This window comes from Lytechinus pictus, chromosome 6 (assembly GCF_037042905.1).
Source record: "Lytechinus pictus isolate F3 Inbred chromosome 6, Lp3.0, whole genome shotgun sequence".
Classification (NCBI taxonomy): Eukaryota; Metazoa; Echinodermata; class Echinoidea; order Temnopleuroida; family Toxopneustidae; genus Lytechinus; species Lytechinus pictus.
This window is the reverse complement of record NC_087250.1, coordinates 19,422,699-19,430,312: the sequence shown is the minus strand read 5'-3', so window position 1 is coordinate 19,430,312 and position 7,614 is coordinate 19,422,699.

The window sequence follows — 7,614 nt, the reverse complement described above, 5'->3', positions numbered from 1 at the left end:
TACTTTTGTAATTTTCTTATTACTGTGATTAAGCTAAATGAAATTGTGATCGTTTTCATAAAGGTGTGCAAGTACCGCAGTAGCACCAGGGTAGTACCATGGTACAGGTACCACGGTACTATCGCAGTACTATCGCAGTACAGGTTTACAGGTACAGCGGTACTACTGCGGTAGTACCGCAGTATAGGTACCGCGGTACTACCGCAGTACAGGTACCGCGGTACTACCGCAGTACAGGTACCGCGGTACTACCGCAGTACCTGTACTGCGGTACTACCGCAGTATAGGTACCGCGGTACTACCGCAGTACAGGTACTGCGGTACTACGGCAGTACTACTGCGGTACTACGGCAGTACTACTGCGGTACTACCGCAGTATAGGTACCGCAGTACAGGTACCCTGTACTGCGGTACTACCGCAGTACAGGTACTGCGGTACTACCGCAGTATAGGTACCGCGGTACTACCGCAGTACAGGTACCGCGGTACTACCGCAGTACAGGTACCGCGGTACTACCGCAGTACCTGTACTGCGGTACTACCGCAGTATAGGTACCGCGGTACTACTGCAGTACTACTGCGGTACTACCGCAGTATAGGTACCGCGGTACTACCGCAGTACAGGTACTGCGGTACTACCGCAGTACCTGTACTGCGGTACTACTGCAGTACCTGTACTGCGGTACTACTGCAGTACTACCGCAGTATAGGTACCGCGGTACTACCGCAGTACAGGTACTGCGGTACTACCGCGGTACTACCGCAGTAGTACCGACCAATTTACCACGAGTACTACCGCAGTACTTGTACTGCGGTAGTACTGCGGTACTTGTACCGCAGTACTACCGCAGTACTTTTTTACAAGGGAGAATTAAACTGGTCTGAAATTACTGGTCTAGAGTTAACCTTTAACTGGAAATTTGAAACTGGTCTGATTGATTACTGGAGTTTGTTACTTGTCTCAGTGGAATAGTGGTGTAAACTGGGAGACCTATCCCGCTTCAACTGGTCTACTTATACTAATTATTGACACAAGCAATTAACATGACTTCATTATCAGCCAATTAATGACATTAATGTATTCTAGATCAGAATATTCTTGAATTTTAGCTGAATAATAGAGGCCTTCATAATGACATTTATAAGTGGTATCTTAGCTAAACGAATGCGATCCCCGGTCTTCGGTCTTCGTTTTCCAGACACCCAACAACAGGTTTGGAAAACGAAGATCGAAGACCGGGGACCCGTGCATTGTCAATGGGAGAACATGTGTCGGGGCAAGGTCCAAAGTCCATTCTAACCCGCGCACGTGTTTTGTACACACTTTGCACTGCTTTGTTACACACTTCGGGCGTGAACTACAAACGCTTTCATACGAGTGTGATATGAGTCCCCGGTCTTCGGTCTTCGTTTTCCAGACACCCGTTAATGGTGTATGTGTTTGGGAGGGAAGGGGTGACGGACACAACTTTTGTTCTCTTCAGTGAGGATTTCTATTAATTTTTTTTGCTTTTTTGTTGTTGGAGAGGCTAGTTGTTTTTTGCAGGCGTAACCGTTATTCCAAATAATTATGGGCCACGGGGGGGGGGGGGGGGGGTGGCAAACATGGCGTAAAAGACAAAATCTGTTAAAAATGCAAGAGAGCAAAAAAATGAAACTATACAGAAACATCAGTCACTCAATTTTGTTGCATGCACAAGAGCGTAAAATGAAATGTGCCGTTTTTCGAAATGAAATATATTTTTTAAATTTGAGTGACTGATGTCTTTTACGCCATATTTGCCACCCCCCCCCCCCCGTGGCCCATAATTATTTTGGACTAACGGTTACGCCTGCAAAAAACAACTAGCCTCCCCAACAAAAAAAAAGCAAAAAAAAATAATAGAAATCCTCACTGAAGAGAACAAAAGTTGTGTCCGTCGCCCCTTCCCTCCCAAACACATACACCATTAACTACTCCTATGGGTCATTGTCTGTGTGTTTTTATCCTGGTTTTGAATTGTGGGCATAATTTTTTTTTTTTAAGACCCAAAAAATCACCGTCTTTGTTTTGTTGTCATCCATACGCGCCCCTCATCCGGCTCCCGCAACCACCAATCAGTATGAGTTTTTTTATTCTTATCATTATTATTTTTTTGTTGTATTCAGTAGTTTTTTTTTACAACTTCAATTCATACAAAAAATAGAATACATATAACAAATAGAAGTTGGATGTCTTTACAAATTGATGCATACCTTGACAAACTCATAAATTAAACATCATTTTCTTCCCCTTAAGTGTTGCAATAAAACACAATGTCAGACATCTTCCAATACATAATTATTAATCATTACCAATGCTAATCGATGTTTATAAGTTTTTTCGTTTCAACTTTAATAGATAATCGTTTACTCTTGATACCGATATCTTTTAACTTACTTTCAATTTCAATTCGTGCTTTTGGAGACACGGTTCACAAAATCTATTGATTTATAGTTCACTATCTTCAAAATCCTTATTGGTCGGGCGCTATTGGTCGATAACTCCAGCGCGATCGGCCGGCATTCAAGTTCCCCCGCGCTGGCATTGCTTTATAGGTTTATAACGAACGATCCCATTGGTTGATTTAACGTCATGACATTAAATCGTTGAGCAGTAATTCGGAATTACGTCGTGTAGTAATTATTTACTACACGACGTAATTCTTTAGGTAGTGTAGTAATTGGAATTACTACACTACGTAATTATTTACGTCGTGTAGTAATTCAAATTACTACACGACCTTAATCATTTGATGTAGCGACACTAATTCATTTAACGTCATGACATTAAATCGTTGGGCAGTAATTCAGAATTGCGTCGTGTAGTAATTCGAATTACTACACTACGTAATTATTTACGTCGTGTAGTAATTCGAATTACTACACTACGTAATTATTTACGTCGTGTAGTAAATTGAATTACGACACGACGTATATCCGTGTTTTTGACGGTCTCCTGCTTCCATAGATATCCGTCCCCGCAGACGCGGCGATCAGCCCGTGTGCGCACGCTAAAATTTATCATTCTGCGGCTCGCGTGCTAGGAATGAACTTGATTTTTCTCTCAATTACGAAACTCATCGTGGAAAACGGTTATCCAATATGCAATGATATACTCGTAAAATTTGTCGTCATGTATCATTTACACACAGATAATTGAATATAACCCTTCTTTTGGAGAACTATTAGTAAGTTGTTCGAATCTAACGATTTTCTTTTAAAAATATAACAACAATTTACCTGATTTCAAATGCCTGCCATTTCTTAAAAAAAACTAGAATCAATAAGCCACCACCGTTATCAGTTGTGAAAAATTCTAGGAAACGTACTAAGATGCTTTTGCAAATGATTAAAAATTAAGGGGATATGAAAATAAGGATTTTGCAATGCTATATCAAATTTCTGTTATATTTTCATCAATTTTGGGATTGCATCGAAATGACTGATAATTCAAAGTCTTACCCACACTTGCTTGTAAATTCGGTATATGTTGGTACACTGATAGTCAATGTAAATGATAAACATTCATAGCCTCACTAAAATTGAACAAATCCATTGTTTTTAGAATGTTAATGTCGCAGACATTTTGGAGAGTGAGCAAAGTGATGCTAACAAACGTCGCTAACAATATTGCTAGGCGAAAAGGCCTTTCAATGGCGCGCTCCACTGAGTTGAGGCCGTGAACATACGTGGACGGACATCGACGACACGAGCCGCGCTTATTTAGCTAGTCAACAGAAATGGAGACCTTATAAATTTCGCAGCCATAGGCACAGCTGACTTGAATCTTTTTGAGACAGAGTCTGGTGAGTTTTTTCACTATGATTTCGTGACAGATCTGGGAACCTGCAGTATATTATAGATAGTAAATAAGAGTAAGACGTGAATCTGTGCACAGTCCTGTGGCTGTGTACCTACCTCGAGTCGAGGCTCGAGATCGAGCGAAGTTCGTGTAGCAGTCAGACCGCAGGTCCCTATGCTAATGAGCAAAAAGGCCAGATTCATCCAAATCATCTCGTGGCTGAATCCTCCTCCTTGCAAAATCTCGTGATTTGTGAGATTTTCTTTCTCTAAGAATTTACCTGTTTTAACCTCAAGTTAAATGAAATATTATTGCACCATCAGATAGAGTAAAAGTTACTCTTTCATATTGGTCATTTATTTTGTATACAATATTTTGTTAAATAAGTAAATTTCTGGCCTGAAATTGTGCCTCAAAACTGAATTTTCTTCCTCTGTTTTCTTTTGCAAATTGTGCAAAACTTTTTATTTTGAGCCTCACTGATATCTATATCACCATAAAGCTGAACTTATGTACTTTCTCACAATGCCACTCTTGATATGCGGCACCTTTTAATCGGGTCAAGATCACACTTTTCCCACCAAGGTACAAGACGAGATTTCTGAAATTTTGTACTTGCATGAAATCCAGAGTTCTGATTGGCTGGATAAGGTTCACAGAACAACAGGCGCGGGGTATTTGAGGAGATTACCACATGGGAAGTGTGACCTTCCCACGAACCCAGGCACTGGAACCGTTGGAATTTGCCATTGTGTGGTCTTTTTGACCAATCAGAGTGCAGTATACTTGTTTTCAAGCTGCTTTATGTACTTGGCAAATGAAAAGTGTGATCTTGACCCGATTAAACCAATTCTTATTTTGAAACCTTTATCATTTCAAAGCATACATATTCAGCTTTATCATGATATAAATATCATTTGGGCTCAAACAAAAATAAAGTGTGAAAATAGCAGCTTTTGTCAGGTGAAAATATTTATTTTGTAGCATATTTTAGATCAAAATTTTAACCTATATTACAAAATCTTTGAATAAATCCAAACACATGACCTGAAAGAATTATTCTTCTTCTTTACAATGGTACCAAATTCATGAAATTCGATGCATAATTAGAGCAGCAATGACCGAATGAAAAGAGGTGTTTTGGTCCGCATCAAGCTCATTAAATATGCAAAACATCTCAAGTCATGAATATCACTTGGATGAAAGAAGCCACTTTCTTGGGACCTGCAGTCTGACTGGTAGGCTCCATCCACTCCACTTCACTACCGGCTGCTACACTGGCTCACTGCAACCATCCTGCCTGTGGCCTGTGGGGAATCTACGGGTAGGACTATGGCCATGGGGCCTGTCGCACGACGAGATGAGCGACACGTATACTTACTAGGTGTGTTTTCAAGGTCATTACCAACAATAAAAACTATTTCTGAAGATATACCTAGGCGGCTAGGCCTATCCTTTTAATAATTACAGACTAGTATGGCATACTCGTGATATAGGCCCCGCTCGAGAAAAAAATTGTAATCGATCATACCTCAATATCTAGGTTGCTAACTTCAGCTCACTATATATACTCGTGATATAGGCCCCGCTGCTGTGTTGAATGGCTTTGAATGTCCGTTTGCGGGGCCTGTTTCACGAGTATAGTACTATAACCGTTATATAGGCCCCGCACTACGGCACTTCAGACACTCCAACACAGTAGCGGGGCCTATATCACGAGTATATATTAAGCTTGCATCCTAAGATAGTCGCGAAACTGGCCCCGACCCCGTCCAATGCGCTTTTCACAGCATTCGCACGTGTGTGGGGCTCGGATGACGACTATATAGTATCCCGGGGGGGGCACTCAGTATATAATGCATAGTGGGTATGTGCCGCGGAAGGGACCCCCATTTTCACACTCAAATTTCCGTTCCGAGGCATAGCATTTTTGTCTTATTGAGACAAAAAACAAAGAAAGCCGCTCCAAGGCATAGCAATTTGTTCTTATCGAGAAAAAAAAAAAAAAAAAATCCGCTCCAAAGCTTCGCATATTTTTCGTTACGCCGTTCCGGTCGCATTGATCCGCTGCAATTTTGGTGAAAAGCGGCAGCCGAGCGCTGTCCGACCATCGTCTCTGCGCTAGCGCACCCGGCGAAGGCCGCGCTGGATGCATCATGCACGCATGCCCGTTCCATAGGGGTACATACGCACGTACTCGCACGCTGGCGATCCGTTCCAAGGACCCCCGTTTTCACAAAATTGTAGTTCCGAATTCCGTTCCGAGGACCCTCCTTTTTACAATAAGCCCGCTCCAAGGCCCCCGTTTTTTGTCTCGCCCGCGGCACACCCCTACCACTTTTTTGGTCGAGTGCCCCCCCCGGGTATAGTATACTCGTTATCGAGGCCCCTTACACTATTATATAATGGAAAATAACGTGGTCGTGGGGCTTGTTTCCCCGGCCGGTGAGAATTATCATGGGCGGCGCTGTAGGGGGCCGGGGGAGGGGGGGGGAGCCTCCAATTTATTTTCCAAATAAACAAGGAAAGAATATCATGGGCGGCACTGTAAGGGGCGGGGGGGGGGGGCTCCAATTTATTTTCCAAATAAACAAGGAGAGAGAATAATAATTCACATCTTCAGAAATTCATCTGTCGATTTATTTATGTGTTATTACAGTTATTAACTTATTGATTTATTTATCAATCTATATGTATTGATTAATTAATGTATTTAATCATTTATTGTTTTCAGTTTTTTTTTCTTATGTGATATAGAGAGTCAGAGGTATCATTTGTTTTAATTATTTTTATGTGCGGAAGTTCATTTATTTCAATCTATTTTAATAGATTAATATGTATGATAAATAAATGTATTTATATTGATAAATAAATATATTTATATTTATTCATTAATCATTTAATTTATTTGTTTTCAGTTTTTTTTTTCTTTTGTGATGTAGAGAGTCAGAGTATCATTCGTTTTTAATTATTTTCATGTGTGAAATTTCGTTTATTTATTTATCAATCTATTATTTGAATTGATTAATATGTATGATAAATAAATGTATTTATATTGATAAATAAATATATTTATATTTATTCATTAATCATTTAATTTATTTGTTTTCAGTTTTTTTTTTCTTTTGTGATGTAGAGAGTCAGAGTATCATTCGTTTTTAATTATTTTCATGTGTGAAATTTCGTTTATTTATTTATCAATCTATTATTTGAATTGATTAATATGTATGATAAATAAATGTATTTATATTGATAAATAAATGTATTTATATTTATTCATTAATCATTTAATTTATTTGTTTTCAGTTTTTTTTTTTCTTTTGTGATATAGAGAGTCAGATCGAGTTATCATTCGTTTTTAATTCTTTTTATGTGTGGAAGTTCATTATTATTATAATATTATTATTATAAAATAAATTGGAGCCCCCCTGCATTTCATTTTAATTATATTTTTTGCGGGGAGGGAGGTGCATAAAGGTTATCAACCTCAATTTTAGGGGGGACCGTCCCCCCACCGCAAATTTAGGGGGGACCTGTCCCCCCCCCCCCCCCCCCCCGCTTCCGCCGCCTATGGGGAGGTGTCATCAATAATCAAATTACATAGTTCTTGTAAATGATTTTCCCCCAATATTTCACTTGACGTAATGCTGCAATTGAATCCATTTATTCATTCATGTATCATATATCTATTTATAATCACCTGGATGTAAGTATAGTCAATATTTTTTTGAAATCAGCTTTCTTCTCTTATTCAATATTGAATCACTCATCTGGCTTCCTGTGTATATTTG